We start from the raw sequence: 12,366 nt of genomic DNA on the forward strand, positions 1-12,366 counted from the left end.
ATATAAATGGTGACATTAGCCCAGAGACTCATGTTCCCTGCATTAGTGAATTGGCAAAAAAAAAGTGAACTGAACCCTTACTTACCACAAACTGCATCATGTGGCAGTAAATGAAAGAAGTCAACTTCAGACCTGACGTGAACATGGCTCAAACCTCATACAACTGGAAAACACCAGCAATCATCAACAGGTCTGGCAGCCTCTGTGATAAGGAAACAGTTAAATATTTCAGGTCAGAGACTAACAGGAATTCTGCGTCTCCATTTACAGATACTGCCAGAACCTGCCAAATATTCCTAATACTATATCTTCATTTCAGATTTTCACCATCACCAGTACTGTGCTCTTGGCACAATCTGAAGTGATTGGGAACAAATATGCTTCATCATTCTTTTCTCTGCAAATTGTAGTTTTTTCACTTCACTTTTTACTTTCAAGTGGAAGCCAATCATTCTGCATTGGCACGTTGCTTGTTTCTTTATTTCTCCTGTTACCCTTCAATCTGAAGCAAAAACAGAAATTACAGGCAAAACTCAGCAAGTCTGTCAGCATTTGTGCGGAGAAAGCAGAGTTAATCAGTACCCTTCACTCTGACCTTATACTACCAACTCTTAAATCATTGAAATCACTCTGTTTTCTACCTTATTACAATCTTCGCTTTTCCTGTTCTTCCCACACACCCTCCCCCACCCCATCACTTGCTTGAAGCCTATGACATTTTTCAACTTTTCTATTTCTGATAAAATGTCAAACTTTAAAATATTAGGTTTCACAGATGCTGCCCATCTTAGAGTCATAGAGATGTACAGCATGGAAACAGACCCTTCGGTCCAACCTGTCCATGCCGACCAGATATCCCAACCCAATCTAGTCCCATCTGCCAGCACCCGGCCCATATCCCTCCAAACCCTTCCTATTCATATACCCATCCAAATGCCTCTTAAATGTTACAATTGTACCAGCCTCCACCACATCCTCTGGCAGCTCATTCCATACACGTACTACCCTCTGCGTGGAAAAGTTACCCCTTAGGTCTCTTTTATGTCTTTCCCCTCTCACCCTAAACCTACGCCCTCTAGTTCTGGACTCCCTGATCCCAGGGAAAAGACATTGTCTATTTATCCTATCCATGCCCCTCATAATTTTGTAAACCGCTATAAGGTCACCCCTCAGCCTCCAACGTTCCAGGGAAAACAGCCCCAGCCTGTTCAGCCTCTCCCTGTAGCTCAAATCCTTTGACTCTGGTATCCTTGTAAGTCTTTTCTGAACCCTTTCAAGTTTCACAACATCTTTCCGACAGGAAGGAGACCAGAATTGCACGCAATATTCCAACAGTAGCCTAACCAATGTCCTGTACAGCCACAACATGACTTCCCAATTCCTGTACTCAAAACTCTGACCAATAAAGGAAAGCCCACCAAACACCTTCTTCACTATCCTATCTACCTGCAACTCCACTTTCATGGAGCTATGAACCTGTACTCCAAGGTCTCTTTGTTCAGCAACACTCCCTAGGACTTTACCATTAAGTGTAGAAGTCCTGCTAAGATTTGCTTTCCCAAAATGCAGCACCTCGCATTTATCTGAATTAAACTCCATCTGCCACTTCTCAGCCCATTGGCACATCTGGTACAGATCCTGTTGTAATCTGAGGTAACCCTCTTTGCTGTCCAGTACACCTCCAATTTTGGTGTCATCTGCAAACTTACTAACTGCACCTCTTATGCTCGCATCCAAATCATTTATGTAAATGACAAAAAGTAGAGGACCCAGCACTGATCCTTGTGGCACTCCACTGGTCACAGGCCTCCAGTCTGAAAAACAACCCTCCACCACCACCCTCTTTCTTCTACCTTTGAGCCAGTTCTGTATCCAAATGGCTAGTTCTCCCTGTATTCCATGAGATCTAACCTTGCTAATCAGTCTCCCATGGGGAAACTTGTCAAATGCCTTACTGAAGTCCATATAGATAACATCTACTGCTCTGCCCTCATCAATCTTCTTTGTTACTTCTTCAAAAATCTCAATCAAGTTTGTGAGATATAATTTCCCACGCACAAAGCCATGTTGACTATCCCTAATCAGTCCTTGCCTTTCCAAATACATGTACATCCTGTCCCTCAGAATTCCCTCCAACAACTTGCCCACCACTGAGGTCAGGCTCACTGGTCTATAGTTCCCTGGCTTGTCTTTACCGCCCTTCTTAAACAGTAGCACCATGTTTGCCAACCTCCAGTCTTCTGGCACCTCACCTGTGACTATCGATGATGCAAATATCTCAGCAAGAGGCCCAGCAATCACTTCTCTCGCTTCCCACAGAGTTCTCGGGTACACCTGATCAGGTCCTGGGGATTTATCCACCTAAAACCATTTCAAGACATTCAGCACTTCCTCCTCTGTAATCTGGACATTTTGCAAGATGTCACCATCTATTTCCCTACAGTCTATATCTTCCATATCCTTTTCCACAGTAATTACTGATGCAAAATATCATTTAGTATCTCCCCCATTTTCTGTGGCTCCATACAAAGGCCGCCTTGCTGATCTTTGAGGGGCCCATTTTCTCCCTAGTTACCCTTTTGTCTTTAATATATTTGTAAAAACCCTTTGGATTCTCCTTAATTCTATTTGTCAAAGCTATCTCATGTCCCCGTTTTGCCCTCCTGATTTCCCACTAAAGTATACTCCTACTTCCTTTGTACTCTTGTAAGAATTCACTCGATCTATACCTGACATATGCTTCCTTCTCTTTCTTAACCAAACCCTCAATTTCTTTAGTCATCCAGCATTCCCTACACCTACCAGCCTTCCCTTTCATCCTGACAGGAATGTACTTTCTCTGGATTCTTGTTATCTCATTTCTGAAGGCTTCCCATTTTCCAGCTGTCCCATTACCTGCAAACATCTGCCTCCAATCAGCTTTCGAAAGTTCTGGATCAGTGGTGCTGGAAGAGCACAGCAATTCAGGCAGCATCCGAGGACAGGCAAAATCGACGTTTCGGGCAAAAGCCCTTCATCAGGAATAAAGGCAGAGAGCCTGGAGCGTGGAGAGATAAGCTAGAGGAGGGTGGGGGTGGGGAGAGAGTGGCATAGAGTACAATAGGTCAGTGGGGAAGGAGATGAAGGTGATAGGTCAGGGAGGAGAGGGTGGAGTTCGAAAGTTCTTGCCTAGTGCAGATTAGGTGAATTGGCCTTGCTAAATTGTCCATAGTGATTACTCAGAGGGAAATGGGTCTGGGTGAGTTATTCTTTGGAGGATCGGCGTGAATGACTTGTTGAGTGTTTCTGGCATTTTCTATTTTGTTCATTTCAGATTTAAGCAGGAAATGGCTTGGCAGCTAAAGGGTTACCATAGTACGAACAGGTGATGCCAGAGACTGAATACAAACTGGTTTGATATGCATACACTGAATAAAGTGAAGACACTTTACATGGGTACTCAAAACTGGAATAGAAAGTGTTTTAGGGTGTAGACTAAAACTACAGATCATTTGGTATATGGACAAGGAGGCAGAAAGACATGCTCTCTTGGTAACTGTAATATCTCTCACGTGTCTGTCCACAATGGGGCTTCCATGTCTTAAGTACTTTGTTCCATAGGAGAGTACAGACAATATTAATCCATTTGTTCACTTTATAGATCTGACTCATTGTATTGTAGATGTACAAACTGTTTCCTTCATTTAAATGATCAAATGTGGAATTAAAGATATAGTAGTCGGTTGCAGCATTTCTGATTTTATTTTATCTGTTCAAACTGTTTTCTTCATACTGCTACATTTGGTTATTGAAACAGAGCAACAGGTAACTTTACTGCTGCCACGTAATACATTGTGATATAAATTGTGATTTTGAAAAAAAATTCCTTGTGGTTCGGCTTGCCATTAATTTTTAAACTAAAAGAGAAAAGGGTAAATTTATACACCATCAGCTCTGACTGTACGCAAGAGAAGCAGAAGTCATGAAATACTGCTGCTGCTGAGTTGACCAAAAAGGTCAGCATGCCTCAGACCAGGGGCAAGGCTTTCATTGGCAACTTCAACCAGCACAGGGATTGAATCCATAAAATTGGCATCTCACAGCATTGCAAAGCAACCATCCAAGCTAGCCAATCCACCAGGGTAGTTGTGGCTGCAAATATCACAACATGCTATAAAATGGGGCAGCATACCAAACAAACTAATAGGAAATTGCATACATTTTTTAAAATTTCTGGGGGAAAAAATTGTATTTCTATCCCTTTATCCATAAGATTTTTAGTCAAAACCTCTCCCAAAAATATATTGTTCAGAAATGATTTTAATTAATGCTAGTTCTCCCAAAATTTATTTTAATTACATTCATTTCCATAAAGCTGAATAATTTGAACACCATACACAGTCAGTACAATGAACGCTGTGACATTTAAGCATTTATGCAAGCTCCTGTACTTAAATCCCACATGTATGTCAAGAGGATAGCAAGATTCAGGCTAAAGTGATTTTGTATGCAAGTCAAGTGATTGTAATGAGCAGTGAAAGCCAGCCTGGGAATATAGCTTCAAATAGAACTGGGGCAAGTTGCTGTATCCCTGACCTGACTTAAAAGTTGCTCTTTGAAGGGCAGAGACCAACATTCAGAAATATTAAAATGATTAGCAGTCTGCTCATCAAATGCTAGTCATGCATATTCAATACAGTCCTGCTTTAATATTGTGTATAATGTTTTAATGAGATGTTACTGACATTTCTGGATAAAGCATATGCAAATATGTATTTGTACTATTTAAATTGCTCTCATGTTCTACGATAGATGCTCAACAATAAACATAACATGCACGGAACAGCAAGACTCCACTATTATAGATTTTTTTGTTGAAGGTTGGAGATTATGTTTTTTGCCTGAGGAATCTCTGCTGTAATGGTATCAAGTTCAGGCAAAACAGAGATATAAGATAGCATTGGCAGATAAAGTTAAGGATAATCCAAAGAGTTTTACAAGTGCATTAAGAGCAAAAGAGCAACTGGAGAGAGAATAGGGCCCCTTAACGATCAACGAGGTTGTCTGTGTGTTGAACCTCAGGAGATGGGAGAGATATTAAATGAACATTTTGTGTCAGTTTTTACTGTGGAGAAAGAAATTGAGGCTAGAGAACTCAGGGAAATAAATATTGAAACAGTTGACATTACAAAAGAGGAAATGCTGGAGATCTTAGAAAACATAAAGTTGGATAAATCTCTGGGACGTGATCAAGTGTATCCCAGGAAGTTAGGGAGAAAATTGCATGTCCTCCTGCAGGAATATTTGTCTCATCTACAACCATGTGTGAGGTGCCAGAGGGTGGCTAATATAGTGTCTTTATTTAAGAAGGGATGTAAGGAGAACTACAGACCTGTGAGTATAACATCAGTGGTGGGGGAGTTCTGAAAGATAGGATTTACATGCATTTGGAGAGGCAGGAACTGAATAAGGATAGTCAGCATGGCTTTGTGTGAGGGAAATCATGTCTCACAATCTTGATTATATTTTTTTGATGAAGTAACCAAAAAGATTGAGGGCAGTGCGGGTAGACGTTGTTTACTTAGACTCTAGTAAAGCCTTTGATAAGGTTCAGCATGGTAGACTAATTAGTAAAGTTAGATCACGTGGGATTCTTGGCGAGTTTGCCAATTGGATACAAAATTGGCTTTGTGATAAGAGACAGAGGGTGGTGGTGGAGGGTTGGTTGTCAGACTGCAGGTCTGTGATCAGCGATGTTCCACAGGGATTCAAATTGGATCCACGTTTTTTTGTCACTTACATAAATAATTTGGATGAGAATACTTGAGGCATGATTCATAGGTTTACGGATGTCACTAGAATTGGTGGTATAGTGGCCAGTGAAGAAGGTTATCAGTAATTATAAAGAGATCTTGATCAATTGGGTTAATGAGCTGAGAAGTGGCAGATGGAGCTTAATTTGGGTAAATGTGAGGTATTGTATTTTGGTAAAACAAACAAGGGCAGGACTTATACAATTAATGGTAGGCCCTGGATAATGTTATAGAACAGGTAAACCTAGGGTGTCAAGTACATAATTCTTTGAAATTTGCATTACAGGTAGACAGGGTAGTTAAGGGGACTTTTAGCATGCTTGTCTTCAGACCTTAGAGTATAGGAGTTGGGATGCCATGTTGAGATTGTACAAGACGTTGGCGAGACTTCTTCTGCAGAACTGTATGCAATTCTGGTCACCATATCATAGGAAGGATATTATTAAACTGGAGAGGATTCAGAAAAGATTTACCAGGGATCTTGCCAGGAAAGGAGGGATTGAGTTATAACAATAGGCTAGGACTTCACCTCTGTTGCATGGGAGATTGAGGGGTGACCTTTCAAGGTTTATAAAATCACGAAGAGCATAGATAAGGTGAAGAGGTAAGGTCTTTTCCCTAAGTTGGGGAAGATCAAAACTTGGGGGCATTTTTTTAAATCTTTCTTCTCTCATTTTAAAAATAAGGACATGAGGGGCAACTTTGTTAAAAAAACAAAACACATAATAATTAATGTGTGGATTGAACTGCCAGAGGAAGTGGAGAATGCGGGTACAGTTATATTTAAAAAGATATTTGAATACGTACATGAATAGGAAAGGTTTGGAAGGATCTGGGCCAGAAACAGGCAGGTGGGACTAATTTCATTTGGGAATATGGTTGGAAGAGATTAGTTGGACCGAAGGATCTATTTCCATGGCTGTATGATTCCACACTAGCCACAAAGGAATGATAATTTAATTACTTATTACATGTACTTACTCACGGGTCTTTTTAAATGTAACTGTTCCCGCTTTCCCCACTTCCTCTGGCAGTTCAATCCACACACTAACCTGTGTTTTTTTTTAAAAGAAGTTGCCCCTCGTGTCCTTTTTTAAAATCTTTCTCGTTTCACCTTAAATGACTGGTCCATTTGCAGTCTACTTAATGTTTTTGCATTGTAGTATTTTTCTGATTTCCCCCTTAGTAACTCTTTCAAGCTGGGTGTCCTTGAGATATCTGGTTAGGAAAAAGCAGCAATTTAAGTGTTTATTTTTTAAAGGGATATTGCTTGCTCAGTTGCTGTGCAATGTAATTTGTCATGTTATTAAACAGACCAAAATCAGTTGATTGGCAGCACAACTGCATGAAGCAAAGCATTCATTGTATCTGTCACAAAACCTTCTCTCAGACCTCTGACTCAGTGGGAAATACACAGGAATGATTCAGAGTGACTCACTCAAGTTTGAATCAAACACATTTTGCAAGACTACATCGTTTACCATCACAGTTCTGTACTCCTGTATTTAAAGGCTTGGTAAATTATCTTGTGAGACAGTTATTGAAGTGACAAGGTCTCGTTTGTGAAGACTTGCCAGGATGCACATGTACACACTCTGCAGGTTGTGTGTTGGTTAACGTGACTTGACCTTTCACTGATGTTAAATTCATGCAATGTGAATGCAGTGTCCAGCCTGAACCTGAACCTGGACCAATGGAGGAAAGTTTGTTTGGGAACATTGTTGGTGTGTACTGGTTGGACAAAAGGGTCTGTTTCTGTGCTCTGTGACTCTATACCAGCAGGTAGCCTCAGTATCTGGAGTTCTGGCACCAGGTTTCATCTGGTGACTGCACTATAGCTGTGACACGAATACAAAAGGGAACACTTGCGGATGAGAATATTGCTGAGGAGAGGATTGCTGCAAATTGCCTCTTGGTCACTAATTACACTTCAAATCTGGGCACAGTTACAGGCTTGGTGAGAAGGCAGGTGGGCTAATGTAGTGTCAATTGGTTCCTGATGAAGAGCTTATGCCCAAAATGTTGATTCTCCTGCCCCTCGGATGCTGCTTTTCCAGCACCACACTCTTGACTCTGACCTCCAGCATCTGCAATCCTCCCTTTCTTCTAGTTGATTTCAACCCTACTGTGAAGCCTCCTCCAAGGACGCCTACCTTGGATAAGTTCTCCTCCTCTCTCTGCACATTCCTGATGAAGGGCTTATGCCCAAGACGTCGATTCTCCTGCTCCTCTGATGCTGCCTGACTTGCTGTGCTTTTCCAGCACCACTCTCTCGACTAATGTAGTGTCAAATCTGGTTTTACAAGGTGCTCAAAGTCATGGATCCTTTTCAAACATATCCAACTTCACCAAGGGCTCAAAACTTATCCTGTTGGGTTTCTTTAACCAATCACATTTCGAAATGTGAGGAGGGTTGTCACAAGTGTAGCTGAAATGGAGTTCCATCACACAGAGCAGTGTTGCAAGATAACTGAAATTTCTCCCTGACAACTAGAAAATAAAAGGGTCTAAAAGCTGAAACATTACCTGGACACAACCACCCATGTTCTTGGTTCTGGTGACTGCATTTTTGTAAGCTTTCAAAATTCTCTTCGTCTTGAAGGTTCCAATGAATTAGGAAGCTAAAATATGTAACACCACTATTGAAGACAGAAAAAGGATAGAAAATCAGGAATCTTTAGATCATATCTGACAGTGGAATAATGCTAGAATCCATTAAAAGAGATTTATAAAATCATAATACAAATATCCGGCAGATTTTACATGGTTTTGAGAAAGTGAAGTCAGATTTTGCAAATTTATTTCAGTCAAGACGGTAGCAAAAAAGTGTGGATAAAAGTAGAAACAATAGATGCAGTATATTTGGATTTCCAAATATATCTGAGAAGATGCTTTATAAAAAAGATTACTGCACAATAGCTCATGGCATTGGGATAATATGTTAGCATAGATAGGAGACTGGCCAACTAACAGGAATCAGAGTTAGGACAAATGGATTGTATTCAGTGTGACAACTAACTACTGGAGTGCTGCAAGGATCAGTGCTCGGGCCATAATTATTTCTAATCTGTATTGATGTTTGGTTAAATTAACAGATGGTATGGTAATCAAATTTGCTGATGATGTAAAAAATGGGGAGTGAACTAGTTGTGAGGTGGACAGTGTCTGCAATGAAATACAAATAAGCTGGAGTACAGAAGAAAAAAATGAAGGATAACGTGAGAAAATGTGAGGTTGCTCACGATCAAGGAGAATAAAAAGAGCAGATTATAACAATGGGGAGAGATGACAGACCATTGCAGTACAGAGGGATTTGAGTATCTTGTACACAAAAAACAAAATATTAGTTTGTAGGTATGGCAAATGATTAGGAAAGCAATGGAAATGTTGGCAACTATTGCAAGAGGGCATGGATTACAATAGTAGCAGAACCTTTATCCAGCTATCAAAGGGCATTGTTGAGAGTGTAACCAGAGAACACTACAAAACATTTGTCTTGTGTTGAGAGCAATTTAGAGAATGGCCACTAGGCTGATACCTGCATTTATGGGATGGTCTAACAAGGAAAAGGTTGCAGTAGGCACAACTTGCTCATTGGTGCTAGAAGAATGAGAGGAGAGACGATTGAAACACAAGGTTCTGAGGTGGGAGGGTGGGGAGATGTGGGTAGCATGGAGTTTGTTAGGATAGATGCTGGGAGGATGTTCCCTTGCGTGGGGGAAATCGGAGACTACAGAATACAATTTGTTATGGACCAGGCCAGACCCCCCTCAAAACATTTCACCCTAACTTTGCTCATTGTTTTAAGCAGGTGCAGCACGGATATTCCAGGAGAGATGTAGCTGGTCAAACAACTTAGTTTTAAACAAAACAGAATTTATTTACGAGATTATCAAATGAAACACAAACAAAAGAGAACAGAATACCAAACAACTTAACATTCCTGAAAACCCAACAGATTATCCCAATTTAATGATGCTGTTCCAAATACTTGAAACATTCCCCATAAACACCCCTTGGCACAAAAGGTAAAATCAAACACAGAGTCTCACAGGAGAGAGAGAGAGAGAGACGGAGATGGCAGAGGGACTCCGCATGGAGCCATTTCTTGGACCATCAGCCTCAAACTGAACTGCCAGCTTTCAGTGAACAGCCAGACTGCTAAAACCCTAACCAAACCAAACCAGAGAAAAGCTGAGCTGGGAGAAATGGCCACTCCCTTTTCATTGTACAAGTGTTTTTTTTTTAAAAAACTTGAAAGCATTCTTAAGTAGATCAACCCCAGACATTTCGGACTCTGTGTCCTTACGACCTCCTGAAAAAAAGTCAAGACCAACCTAACCTTGTTAAAGGAGCAGCCTCATCATACCACCACACCCCCCCTTAAAAAAAAATTAACCGTCAATATCCAAAGATGGCTTTATTTTAAAAACGCTTAATTTTAAACTGTTTGTACTCTACAATGCACATATACATTACACTGATAATAATTATGCAAACATGCACTACTACATCCTGGTTATTTCAGTCTGTTGTACTCGTGCCATTGAACACCTCAGTTTCTCATTCCAGTCGCGATAATGCATTGGCAATCACAAATTTTAAATTGAATGGCTGTAACAAGCTCTATCTAAACAGCCTGGCAATTTTGTCCCTAAATTTCTTCACAAACGTCAATGGGTTATGATCAATGTATGTGATTGTCTCAGATACATTACAGGCAACATAAACATTGAAATGTTGTAACATCAACACCAAGCTCAAAGTCTCCTTCTCTACTGTTGAATATTTCTGCTGATGAATGTCCAATTACCTGGGGAAATACCTGATAGTTTTTCTATCTTCTCGTCGTCTTCCTGCAAGAGCATAGCACTGACACCAACATCACTTGCATCGATAGCCACCTTGAATGGCTTTGAATAATTAGGTGTGGCTAATACTGGAGCAAAGGTTAACAGGCTGTCAAATGCCTTCTGACAGTCCAATGTCTGCTGAAACCTCTTGTCTTTCTTTAGCAGTTCAGTGAGTAGAATGGCCACACTGCTAAAATTTAGTATGAATTTTCAATAAGATCCACTCAATCCCAGGAAACATAGAACTGCTCTTATTGTCGATGGTATGGGAAACTCCCCCATTACCTTTGTTTTGCATCCTGTGGGGCTATCTGTCCATGTCCAATAACATGGCCCAGAAAGGTGACTTGGATTTTGGCAAATTCACTTTTAACCAGGTTTAACACCAAGCCTGCCTTCCGAAGTCGATCGAACAAGTCTGATAAATGTTGCAAATGTTCCTTCCATGTGTGACTAAAAATCACCAGGTCATCAATATATATGATAAAATTGGGCAGTCCAGCAATGACCTTGGTTAGTCTCTGAAATGTGGCTGGTGCATTTTTCATATAAAATGGCATCAATTTAAACTGATATAGTCCATTCAGTGTTATGAAAGCGAAAACTGTCTTCATTCTCTTGGACAGAGGTACCTGCCAGATCCCCCTGAGCAAGTCCAACTTAGAAATATAAATTGCTTCTCCCACCTTTTCAACACAGTCTTCCTAATGCAGAATTGAATATGCATCAGTCTTGGTAACTGCATTGACTTTGCGATAGTCCACACATAACCATTTAGCTTTGGCACATGACTATGGGTGAGCTCCAGCTTAGTTCAGTTATGCCATATTGGAGAATGCGTTCAATCTCCTTCTGAACCCGTGCCAACGTTAGAGGGTTATGCCTATAAGGATGTTGCTTTATCGGAACAGCATCTCCTATACCTACATCATGCACAATTAGGTTAGTACTTCCCAGCTTATTTCCACATATCTCCCCATATGATAGGAATAACTCTTTCAGGTTATTTCAATTTTACTCTGGAAGGTAACTCAATCATTGATCCCATTTTTTGACAACTTCCTCACTGTCCAATTTAATTTGAGGAATGTCCAATTCTGAATCTTTTGAATTTGGTTCTTCACTCTGTGTTGCAACCATTAACATGTTCTCCTCTTGTTTTCTTACCCTGTCAAAATACCTTTTCAGCATATTCACATGATACACTCTGAGATTTCTTTCTGCCTGGAGTCCTTATCAAATAGTTCACCTCACTCAATTTCCTATTGACTTGATAAGGTCCACTAAACCTTGCTTTTAAAGGTTCACCTATCACTGGAAGTAACACCAACACCTGATCTCCGATAGCAAAATGGCACGTTTTTGATTTCTTGTCTGCTTCCTGTTACATTGTATATTGTGATACTTTTAAATGCTGTCTCGCCAACACCCCCGCTCTACGTAATCATTCCCTAAAATTTGACACATAATCCAAATACGTGGTCTCTGAGTTATGACTAAACAACTTCTCCTTAATCAATTTTAGCTGTCCTCTCCCTTCATGTCCCAAAACGAATTCAACTGGACTGAATTTGGTCAATTCACTTGGTGCATCTCTGATCTCAAAAGGTACAAACAGCATTCCCTTATCCCAATCATCTGAATAGTCTTGACTATAAGCCCTCAACACGGTCTTTAATGTCTGATGCCACCTCTCTAGCGCTCCCTGTGATTCTAGATGG

The 12,366-nt window shown here is 40.5% G+C and overlaps 1 pseudogene; it reads left to right on the top strand.

Moving 5' to 3' along the window:
- LOC148147978 (uncharacterized) overlaps positions 1-12,366 on the top strand; it is a 182,583-nt pseudogene that overhangs the window by 150,355 nt on the left and 19,862 nt on the right.

This window comes from Chiloscyllium plagiosum, unplaced genomic scaffold, assembly GCF_037043375.1.
Source record: "Chiloscyllium plagiosum isolate Xiang-an unplaced genomic scaffold, Cpla_swu_hap1 HiC_scaffold_14, whole genome shotgun sequence".
Taxonomy (NCBI): domain Eukaryota; kingdom Metazoa; phylum Chordata; class Chondrichthyes; order Orectolobiformes; family Hemiscylliidae; genus Chiloscyllium; species Chiloscyllium plagiosum.